This window comes from Squalius cephalus, assembly GCF_949319135.1.
Source record: "Squalius cephalus genome assembly, chromosome: 5".
Classification (NCBI taxonomy): Eukaryota; Metazoa; Chordata; class Actinopteri; order Cypriniformes; family Leuciscidae; genus Squalius; species Squalius cephalus.
Genome location: NC_137126.1, coordinates 42,067,470 through 42,079,964, shown reverse-complemented (window position 1 = coordinate 42,079,964; position 12,495 = coordinate 42,067,470). Strand labels below are relative to the sequence as shown.

At 37.9% G+C, this 12,495-nt stretch overlaps 1 protein-coding gene across 2 annotated transcripts in view; it reads right to left on the bottom strand.

The window, feature by feature from the left end:
- Positions 1-2,658: 2,658 nt before the first annotated feature.
- The window catches only part of txnrd2.2 (thioredoxin reductase 2, tandem duplicate 2), a 31,386-nt gene continuing 21,549 nt past the window's right edge, over positions 2,659-12,495 (bottom strand). The window contains exon 18 of one of the 2 annotated variants that reach the window (XR_013821268.1): positions 2,659-2,913. The gene's annotated coding sequence lies outside the window, so the exon portion shown is untranslated. Of the gene's footprint in view, positions 2,914-9,716 lie in introns of those variants that run through there. The other variant, XM_079871558.1, reaches the window with a different exon arrangement.

Sequence of the window (12,495 nt, the reverse complement as noted above, 5' to 3'; positions counted from 1 at the left end):
CCCTGGGCCTGAGGAGGGGGCCGAACATTGTCCATCTTGATGGTGGAAAAGGAAAGGAAATCCCTTGGCTCTCTCTCGTCACAGGGGCGTGTAGGTCAGCTTACAGCTCATCACTAAATTAGATAAGCTTTTAGTCAAACAAGCCTCTCTTTTAGACCAGTCAGGCATGAACTTGATATTACAGATCCTTTTGAAAAATAACTACAGTAAATACTGCACATTATTCTAATAGTAATACATTTACTTACATTTTACATAGCATCCGTGGCTCTGTTTTGTATTTGTACATTATTAGCCGTTCAGTGGTACATTATTTACAGTGACGAAAAAATTGCAGCCCAGTTAACAACACAGTGTCAGCCCAGATCCGGCCCACATCTGGTGCGTGTGGATTCCACACCTACTTGTTAGTAAATTGAACCAAGTAATAAGAATTAAAAATTTTACATGTACAATTTAAAAACATTTCATATATTTTAAGTTTAACGTGATCACTTCTGTGTCACACTAAAGAAGCTACATTACCACGAAATCTGCTCTATTCAACATGATATTTTCATATAGCCTACATCAGTTATTGAATGCACATCTCATTCAGAAGCATTTATTTATTTATTAGGGGCCAAGCGCCAGAGGTGTGGGTTCTTCTTCTTAGAATTCTTCCACTTTTGAGTTTATGGTCTCTGGTCTCTTTTGATTAAGTGCATCATGCCTAGTCGAACAATACCCAATTTTCCCATATTGGCCATTTAGAATTTTGTCTACAATGCTGTGTTTTACAAACGCATTGGCGTATCATTACGAACCTCGGTGTGTGTAATCGACACCATGCCCTGAAAGTATAGTTTTGAGAGAGTGCCACCTTGGTCAAAAGTTAATTAAATTTCCAAGAATGTTAATAATTTTTGCTTAAATTAGCTTATAGTAATGAATCTGGCCTAAATACATTCCTTGGGTCATACCGAGAACATGGATTCCAATTTTGCCTTTGTCCGCCATTTTGATTTTCTTTTAAAAAAAAACTTTTTCGAAGTCCTCCTAGACTGTTAGTCTGATTTTCACCAAAACCGAATCGTATCATCTTAAGACCATGCCTGCAAAAAAGTTATGGATTTTGTGTCGATAAACAAAACTGTTTTCATACACCGCATCAACAAACTTGATGGCATGATGCCAAAACGACTCTGACCGAGGATGTATCTCTGCAATGCTTTGGCATATTGACACCAAAGTGTCATTGTCACCTTACTCTGACCACACCACATCAATTTTGTAACAGCGCCACCTATTGGTCAAAAGTGATAAACCATTAAATCATATTCTAGTCACTATTTATGATTGTTCAGCCATTGTGAATCTTCTTAAAGGGGGGGTGAAATGCTATTTCATGCATACTGAGTTTTTTACACTGGTAAAGAGTTGGATTCCCATGCTAAACATGGACAAAGTTTCAAAAACTAAGTTGTACGTTTGAAGGAGTATTTTTGTTCCAAAAATACTCCTTCCGGTTTGTCACAAGTTTCGGAAAGTTTTTTTCGAGTATGGCTCTGTCTTACGTAAGATAGGGCGGAATTTCCTTATATGGGTCCTAAGGGCACTTCTCCGGTAAGATCGCGGCCGCGCGCGCACTCTTAGACCAGAGCAAGAGAGTGAAAGCAGTTCGCCATCAAAGCGCCCTGCCCGGCTTTTGGGAAGTCAATGTCACCAAAGAAGTGTGTTTTTGGTTGCCAGGGCAAGACAACCCTGCACAGATTCCCAAAGAACCCAGCGTTAAGGAACCCGTGGATGGAGTTTGTTTTCCTGAGCATAAACGGAGTTGTGTAACTGTTAGACTGTTTGTTCCCTGCATTTCGACGATGATTGTTTTATAAACAAAGCCCATATCGACGGATTTGCAGATCGTCTAATGCTTAAGGATCGAGCAGTCACAATGATAAAGGTTCGCGGTCGTGCGTTGGAACCGGACGGTGAGTAAAACTGTTTGTTGAACAAATGTCTCTGTGTGTTGTCACTAGCTTGGCGCGTTAGCACAGCTAAGCTTCGCCCACACGGCCCGCCCCCAGCCGCTCGTTTTTTTCCGGAAAGACTCGGTACAGCCTATCTTTCTGTTAAAAATTTAATAAAACAAAAGACTTTTTGGAGATATGAAGGATGCAATATTACTCTATAGGTACTCAAGATTAACAGGAGATTGAGTGAAAATGAGCATTTCACCCCCCCTTTAATGTCTTTAATTGCTCATTGTTGCAAAGTTGGTCTGATGTCCCCAGCCATGTAGTCATGACTGATCGTGTCTTTGTTGTGCTTGGCCCCATTATTGCTGCTTGCAGCTATATTTATATTTTAGTTTATTTGTAGGGACAGGACAGAACAAAAATATAATCGTAGCTGAAATGCAATGCAAATAGAGTTTATTTACATCTCAGGTCCCTAGAAAGTAAGTTAAGTGCAAAATATATTTTAAAATGTAGCCTAATTTATTCCTGTGATGTCAAAGCTGAATTCTCATAATTATTACTCAAGTCTTCAGAGCCACACGATCCTTCAAAAATCATTCTAATATGATTAAAAGAACAACATTTATTTGAAATAATCTTTCGCAACATTATAAATGCATACAGAACCATGCCAAATTAAATGGGGAGATGTATGTTTATTTAAGACATGTTTGCATGATTTTGGATAACACAACCTCAGTTGAGATGTTTTGGACTTTTGCATCATCTCCCAGCCGTCTCTGTGTGTGTGTGTGTGGGTGGGAGGGTGAGGATGGACTGCTGGGGTCTGGAAGGCACCTGATGGTGTCTGTGAAAAGCAGAATCTAATAACACTCCTCCAGTGAGGGCATGGCAGAGACCCAAGCCAGGCAGATATCCTGCTCCTCTCAGCACAAGGTTAAGATCCTCCCTGGAGCTGGTGAAGGGGATGAGAGAGGATCGTACATTAGAGCCTCACGGCCTTATCTCAGAGGTTTGAACCTCCCTACAGCTCTGGCTGATGCCCTCACCCTGAATGGTATCTCATAATAACGCACAGCTGTGAAATACACAAAGAATGAACGGCATTGCATTTGCAAAATAATAGTTCTGAAAAAAGGAGCAGCATTTGTTTGCAGATGCCACTTGGTTTGATATTTTGTCATCTAATCTTTTGTCAATGAGGTTTACTATAAATGTGTCTTTAAGTGTCTAAATAACATTAAATGGATAATTTACTTTATAGTAATTGTATAAGAAATGCAAGATCACTGATAAATATCAGCATCTATGATGCTCAACACAGCTAATGTCCTGTACAGACATTAAACCAAATGTCAAATTTACATTCACATTCTGTTTATATATACCGTCCAGAAGTCTGGGTTAAGATTTTTGTAATATTTTTTAAGAAAATCTCTTGTTTGATTAAAAATACAGTAACAAAAAATATTACAATTTAAAATAATGTTTTTTTTTTTATTTGAATATACTTTAAAATTAAACAATGTTATGTGATGTAAAGCTGAATTTTCAGCATCATCAGTCTTCAGTGTCACATGATCCTTCAGAAATCATTCTAATATGATCATTCATATATATATATTATTTTTTTACTTTTTTTGATGGATGAGTTGCCAAAACCTGTCAGGCAGATATATAAGTTCCATAAAATTCCCTGGAAAATAGTCCTTGCAAAGAATGAGTAGGTGTCTCGAAACTTTTGACTAGTAGTGTATGTCCCTGATCCACAGTGAGTGAGTGAGAGAATGAGTGAGTGAGTGAGTGAGTGAGTGAGAGAGAGAAAGAGAGAGAGAGAATGTGGCATGTTCACTGAAAGTCATACAGCCCAGGGTTAATGTTGTGGCTGTAAAGTGGGAAGTATTGTCACAGCCAGTAAAGATAAGGTGATTTATGACAGAGAGCGTGAGGATAATAATCACAGTGCCACAGGGCAGGGAGAGAGGACGGAGAGTAGGAGTGAAGAAGAAATGTTTTGGCAGGGATTTCTCACCACTGCAGACCTGAAGACTTGAGTGAAAGAACACAGAACCAGATTCAATGAGCATTTAATCACCTGAATGAAGATTGAACAGTGAGAAAGAGACACGCTGTGTTGAAGAGCTGGAGAGATGAATCTGCTTCTAGATTCAAACTGAAAGGTGGAATTCAACCAATGGAGAATTCATTATCATTTACTCAGTCGTCCGAATTTCTATTTTATATGGGAACACAAGAGGAGATGTAGCCATAAATTATTGTTGCTGTTTACATAAAACTATAGTAAAACCAGGGATGTAAAGCTCAATTAAATCTGTAAAGTCAATTAAATCTGCCCCCCCCCCCTCCCTCCCTCTGAATCATCATTGAAAACATCAATCATTGAAACATCCTCTGAATACTATAAGCAGAAGAAAGTCATAGAGTTCGAATTCAGATTTGTGAGCAAACTATTCCTTTAATGGCAAAGACACAAGCATCGGATCCCAACTATCACAGATGGAAAAGTAGGATTGCTTAAAAACACAATTAACCCTACGTTTTCTGTTAAAATAAGTGCTGGGCATACACAAACAAAACACTTAAAAAATGATTTTCCTGTGAAGTAAAAGTATTTCATTCTGCATAACGGCGAGTGTTTACTGTAAACAGCACGAGGGAGGTTTCGGAGATGGTGAAGTTGATGGAGCCCGTGAGGCATGTCTCATACCCTCCCACAGGAACGAAAGCAGACAACAACAGAACAAACCCTCTCAGGTATGATGTAGCAAATCAAATGCCTCATTACCTCAGTGGCATTTTTATTGATATATTGTATTATGCAAAATAAAGTCTGAGAGCAGACTGTCATTATTTAATTACTGAAAAACAAATAAAGAAGATTTCTGAGATAATGACAGGTGATTCACCACTTCCCATTTTGTTTGGTTTCATCTAAGCAAATCACAAACTAAATATCTATACAACAATAGTGGGTGTTCAGAGTACATTCAAGAAATAATGTTTTAATAACTTAATGGGATGTTAGCAAAACGTTCTTAGAACACATTTTGGTTGCACTTTATTTTACAGTACATGTACACAGCGTACCTATAAGAAAATACTGTGTAAGGTAAATACAGGGGTTAAGGTTAGGTTTAGGAGTAGGTTCAGTGTTAATACCTCGTTATTACCCAGTTACTGTAGCTAATTACTGTAATAAGTACATTTGTATGTACACACTGTAAAAAGTGAACAGTTGAATCAACTTAAAAAAATTACTTCAATTGGTAACACCTAAAGAAATTACGTTTTCTCAACTTAAATTATCACATTTTATGTGATATTATGCATTTTATGCATGAGGAACATGTACAATTAAGTGCTTTGTAAAATAAAGCGCTACCCATATTTTTTGTTAGCTGGGAAGTAGAATTATTTAAGTGTTTATCTAAATATGATTTTCATTTGTCTTTCTGTCTTACATTAACCTCATGTACATACCTGGATGAAAATATTTCAGGCTGAGTAAATCTGAATTACTCTCAGAAAGGAGTAGCCAAGAAATGCTGTTCTGTTGCTGTGTGGACTGTGGACGATTGGGACGATTTCAAGCTGACAAATTTGGGACACCATTTGAAATAAATCCATATAAATATCTGAATAAATTAAATGTGTAGTATTACATTTAAAAAGACTACAAACCGCACAAATAAATTAGGCTTGATAGTGTGGCTTATATAGTTGTCCAAGTGAAACGGCTTCTCGAACAAGAAAAAACGTAGGGCGGGAATTAAAGGGATTAAAGGGATAGTTCACCCAAAAATGAATTTATACCATGATTTACTCACCCTCAAGCCATCCAAGGTGTATATGACTATCGTCTTTCAGATGAACACAATCAGAGTTAGCCTACATTTAAAAATATCCTGGCTCTTCCAAGCTTTATAATGGTAGTGAATTAGTGATGCCCCAAAAAATGCATTTATCCAACATAAAAAATAATCCATATGGCTCCAGGGGGTTAATGAAGGCCCCTTAAACCGAAACCATGGGTTTTTGAAAGAAAAATATCTATATTTAAAACGTTATTAGCTTTAATAACTTCAGGCAGACGGCCGTACGCAGCGATTTGAGGGGAAAAGTAACAACTGACCTGACGCAATGACGAACGCGAAAGCGCAGAGGATAGAGCAAAACAAAACACCGAAGAATTTTTAGAGACATGTCGGAGGATTTCGATAAGAGGAGCTTGAGTTTGTTGCCCAGCCCTGTTTGTTTAAACCGCGAGAGGCGTCAAAGCTTACAATAGGCTACTCATACACGCGTCACGGGTTACTCTTGTGGCACAAGTCGACTTGCACAGTATGCATTTTTTTCTTACACAAACACATCGCTTCACTTCAAAAGGCCTTTATGAATGTATGGATTACTTTTATGATGGATGGGCTTCAAACATTTTTGGGCTCGCCCCCCACTCACCTCCATTATAAAGCTTGGAAGAGCAAGGACATTTGTTAATGTATCTCCAATTGTGTATGTCTGAAAGAATATAGTATAATTTTTGGGTAAACTATTCCTTTAATTGGATGGTTGTGGTTTGCTTTTGGTGTGATGTCATTTGAGTGACAGGTCGTCCCGCCCTCACGCCAGATGAAACGTCATCAGAGAAGAGATGTCGCTGCAAAAAGGGAGGCGAAGTTATTTTAATTAAAGATTATGAGGCCACATGAATAATAAAAAAAGATCTGCAAGGAAATATAATCTATAAATACTGCACTATTTTCATTAAAAATAAGAACTGACAATTGATTTCATGTTGACTTTAAAGAAGTCAAAGAAGGTTGTGAGGTTCAAACTTTACAAGGGACGATTCTTGAAATGAAGACAAAATCAAATCAGGTAGAAACATACTCTTCATGCAACTACACAATGGAGTAAAACATTAAAAAAACTGCTGAACAAAGAGGATGATCTAACAGTGGCCGTGTAGCAGTACATAAATCTGTGCCACACATCTGGCCTGTAATGAGAGAGGAGAAGCTGTGCTCTAACCACACCTATCTTACATCATCAAGAGCCACAGAACCCTCAACTCTTCATGTTTCACTGTGTGTGGAACTGTCCCAACGAAAATATTGGGTTTTATAATTAATTTATCATGTTGGAAATAAAAAGTTATTCTAACTTAAATTACTCCAATAAAATATATCAACCGCATTGCATTGTGGGATAGAACAGCATATTTGACAAGGTTGAATACTGAAAATAATAAAATAAAATAAAATATATAAATGTTTAGGTCATTTTTTCAAATGTTTATCATGCACCTTTTTCAAAAAATGTAGTTTTGCCAAATGTCATTAAACCAATAGTTTTTCTCTATCTGTCAAACAAGTGAAATAATAGTATTGACAATGTCTTTAATTTAGTAAGTACGTATTAAAGGATGAATGGGTTTTTCTTCCTATTAATCAAAGAATCCTGACAAAATCTATGACCGTTTCCACAACAATATTAAGCAGCACAAATGTTGTTTTCAACATTGATAATAATAAAAAATGTTTCTTGAGCAGCAAATCAGCATGAAGCATTTCTGAAGGATCATGTGACACTGAAGACTGGATGCTGAAAATTCAGCTTTGCCATCACATGAATAAATGACTTTTTAAAATATATTTTTAATTCAATTGTAATAATATTTCAGTTTTTACAGTATTTTTAATCAAACAAATGGATGAACAAATAAAACAGCATGATCACACACGTTCAATCCGATACACATAAGAAAAAAATGGACTATAATTGCATGGCCCCTATTCATTTTACCAATAATCCCCCTTTTCTATGCCAAACTTTTTGCGCATGTTTACACAAGGAAGATATTTGTTTCTCCTCACAGGGCTTTGGACACAAGCGCAGGGCTGTAGAACCAGCATGAGTGTAAACCCCCAGCAGAAGGGTGATGAGGGCCGTCTGACTCGCATCCACATAGACTCCCAGCTCAAACACACTGATTCCGACTGTCAACCTACAATAGCAGAGGATTAAGACGCTAAATATCCACCCAACCCACCTTGACATGTTGACATGTTCTGCTAAGTGTGTTTCAAGGTGGATTTACGTACATTTGTTCCATTTGGAAAGAGAAAGAAATGCTGAAAGCGTGTCGCTGCTTAAAAAGGGGGCTCTATCCTTTTCTCTCAGTGAACGACGGGGTTGGCTTTTCCCTTAATGGCTGTGGAGAAAGCTCGGAGTTAGGAAAGTTTTAGGGGTGACAACGTTAAGAGTTTCAGGGTTTGTGAGAGCCCCGTCCTTAAGCAAACAAACAGAGAGGAATTTCTGCCATTGTTGTTGTGCAGCTTTGACTGACAGGTCGGCATTGCCGAGGAGCCTGTCAGCGAAGACAGCGAGAGGTCATACCGTGACCACCCCTGCTGAGAGAGAACTCCTCAGAGGAGCTGACCTTACACACACACACACACACAGTTAAAAAATGTAGGGTCAGCAAGGTTTTACATTTTTTTTGAAAGAAGACTCTTATGCTCACCAAGGCTGCATTTATTTGAGTAAAAATACAACTGTAATATTGTGAAATACTATTATTTTAAATGTCATTTATTCCTGTGAAGTAAAATCTGCATTTTCAGCATTATTACTCCAGTCTTCAGTGTCACATGATCCTTCAGAAATCACTCTAATACGCTGATTTGCTGCTGAAGAAACATTTCTTATTATTATCAGTGTTGAAAACAGCGATGCATTTCAGGATTCTTTGATGAATAGAAAGTTAATAAAAACAGCATTTATTTGAAACCGAAATCTTTTGTAACATTATAAATCTTTTGATCAATTTAATGCATCCTTGCTGAAAAAATATTTAAAAATAAAACTCATACCTGACACCAAACTTTTGAACCATATTGGCTCCGTCTCAAATCCTAGAGAGCGGCCTAACCTTAATAGCATTTTAAGACCGCATAGGCGCACTAGTCACAAAGGTAGAAAGCAACATTAAGCTTTCTCAGATATCTAATTTTGACCAAATGCTATTCTTGTTGCAATCCCAGAATGCATTGCAACAAGTTCCATATGGAGTTGAAGGTCAAGAAAAGTGAAACATAAAACATTTAAATAATGAAAAGTATTGGTGAAATAAAAGGTACAATAATCTAAAAATGGACTATTTTAGCTAACATTTGTGTTATGCAGTTTTATGTTTATTGTATGCGTATTGTGTTGTTAATATGCCAAAGCCACATTATATTGGAATCAATTGCGAGTTCTGTCTTCCATGTGGTTCACGTGAATTTAGTGTACACTTGAAGTTGCTGCCTATTTAGAGTGCTCTAAATCAATCACTTAAGAATCCATGACAGTTAGGATGCCACTTTTGGGGTAATTTTTGCACTGATTTTCCATTGTTTTTCTATGTAAACATACTAAAACGTTTTGTATGTCTTGCAACGTGGTGCTCAAGTTAAAAGAAGTTCAACTTAAAAAAATAAATAAAAAAAAACGCACCTCTAGACCGTCCTTTTTCATTCCACTTATCTGTCTCTCACATTTTACATGCAAAAACATTCTATGTGAATAGCCTCTTAGAAGTTGCACACAGAACATGATGAAGAACAGACGGAATACAGCCAACTGAAAATGAACTACTTTTAACTTGACATGCCTTTAAAGTGCAACACTCTGTAAGACGCTGCAAACAAATGAAAGACACGACACAATGGCTGAAAAACACACAATGCAGGTGTACATGGACCAACAATTAAAAAAAGAAAAAGTATGCTGCTTATAGGAAGTAGTCAGTGAGGTTGCTCAATAAGTTTTGAAACAAAGTAAATACACACCATCTGAAAAAGAAACAATGGTGCAACTGTACATTTGTATATTTTATTACACACACATAAACGATCCAGTGCATAGCTTAAGCCAAATCAGGCTTCTCTATTTACAGAAATAAACGTGACGCCAGGTGACATCAGACTCGCCCTCTCCAGTTTTGGCTTTTAGTGCAAGTCATCATTAGCTGGGCCCTTGAAAGTTGAACCCTGACCCTTCACAGTGTGTGTGTGTTTGTGTGTGTGTGGGGATCGGAGCTGCTGTCTCAAGCTGGCCTGCGGGTAATGTGTCTAAAGCACATTTTATCAACATTTGAGTGAGACAATCAATGCCGATAACTGTTTTAATTTCAATTTTGTATGTAACATTTAGATTTCACACTTACAAATGTGTTACTTACAAAAGTTTGACCGGTAACAATTACGCTGGTATATCTGTACACTTTGGAGAAATACGCGCCCGCATATTTCTGTGTTGTGGCGCAGCTCCGCCCACCGGCTGTGAGTGTGTTGTGTATGTGTGGGTTGATAGAGCCAAGCTGTTGGTGGTAGTGTGTTGGGGTCAGGGTTCTTCAGTCAGCACCCCGTCCCTGAGTCGAGCACACGGTACCCCCCTCTTCCCATCAGTCCTGGGTACAAATAAACCTGGTAGCGCAGTGCTCCTCTCCACAGCAGGCTGTCACTCCGCTCTCAGGCTCATTAATCAGAGCCAGGGCAGATTAGACTTCAAACAAAAACAAACTCCAGATATACCGTTCTTCCAACATGGACCCTCACTCCCAAGTCTATGGCATTCTCATGAAACCAACTGAAAATGTACACAATGCAAAGTATTTGTGTGAAACTGTAGACATGTCGGCATTATTAAAGAAACAGGGGGTTTAGCAAATGTTAAACCCAAAAATAAAATTTCTGTCATCATTTACTCATCTTTATGTTCCTCTAAACTTGTATGAATGACTTTCTTCAGTAGAACATAAAATAAAACATTTTGAGAGAAGTCTCCAAACCAAACTGTTTGGCAACCAACATTCTTCAAAATGTCATCTTTTGTGTTCCGTCGAAGAAAGTGAGTCATACAGGTTTGGAACAACAGTATCCAGTAAATCCAGTAAATTATGACGGTTTTCAATTTTAGGTGAACTATCCCTTTAAGGATGGGGTATGAGGCACTGAAATCTTGACTAGGGTTTCTTACGCTGATTTCATATTCATTTTGCATACATTTACATGTATAACTACAAAACTTAGGCAAATTGAGCGACTATGACTTGTTCAGGTGTTTTATAAGTTTTGCATATCTTTTTTTAACTGCATTACAAATGCAAATGGCCAGTTTAACTTTATTACCCATTTTGATATTTTGCCCCAAAATGTAAATTGTTCCTTTATTTACTTCCCCTCACGGTCTTCCAAACCTGTATTTCTTCTTTTGTGTTACACTAAGAATAGAAATAAAGGCTTCCATGGTACAATTATTCTGGTGGCTCATTTCCATGCTACAATGAATGAGAACAGAGAAAACTGTTACACTTATAGGTTGAGTTTGAACTTGAGAATTGTATCAGTCCAATTCGTGAATTAATTATTCAGGCCGGTTTTGTGATCTGGATCAATCAAACTATTGAAGAAAAAAAAAAGATTTGTTCATAAATCCAGCACCGCTACTTATCTCATGAATGCAGCAAAGAGAGCTAAGGTGGAAGATTTGCAGTCAATAACAACTTGAATTTCATTATTTTCCCTTCACAAATCTATCATATGACTTCAAAACACATGGAATACAGTCATATGGGTCACTTTTATGATACTTTTAAATTTTGAAAGCCTCATTGTAATTTAATGGACAATGTGCAACCAGTACAAATCTAAATTCCTATAATTAGTGCTGACGAATAAATAAAGTTAAACGGGTTTTGATCGACATGACAGTGAGGTGAAAAGAGTAAAATCTTGCATTACAATTAGATTTGCATCTGCTGACATTATATATCAGTATGTGTCAAAATGCACATATGCTTTTCATACTATATCTGGTTTGAAAGTACACAGATTTCCAGTCACAAAATGAATTGAACTTCGGGGAATAGTTGCAGTTTAACTTCCCTCAAAGCGGGCGGCAGCACCATGGGCCAAAGCTATTAGCCAAGTACACAAACAACAGATAAGCTAAACCTATGGAGCGATAAATGCCCAGTAAGTGTTCAATTAATCTTAACATTCTGCCAGTGATTAACTGTGACTTGAATTCATAATGACTACACAGCTCTGAGATTTTTATCCCCATGCGTGAGTGCAGAACATGGGGAAAAGGAAGCAAACACTGCCACCTTTAGGTAGCCGGTGGTACTGACTTCTTTAAGGCTTTAAGCAGAGACATCAGGAGCAGGAGAGTATGTTATTGTACTGTGTACTCTCTGCTCCCGCTGTGCACTGGGGAACCTCCTGAAGTCCAGGACTAAACAAGCGCTCACTCTGTCCACGACCAGGTTCTGCGTTTGAGTGACACGCCGCTCACCGAGTGTTTGTCTACGTCCCTGGGAAAAGGGGTGGTGTCAGCGCAGCGACGGGCCTATCCCATCCATCAGTGTCAGGAGTGGCGCATGACTAATGGACAGGAAGTACAACCAGAGAAACAACAATATTTGCAGAATATATTTCAGAAACATTAGGCCACTTTCTCCAACGGT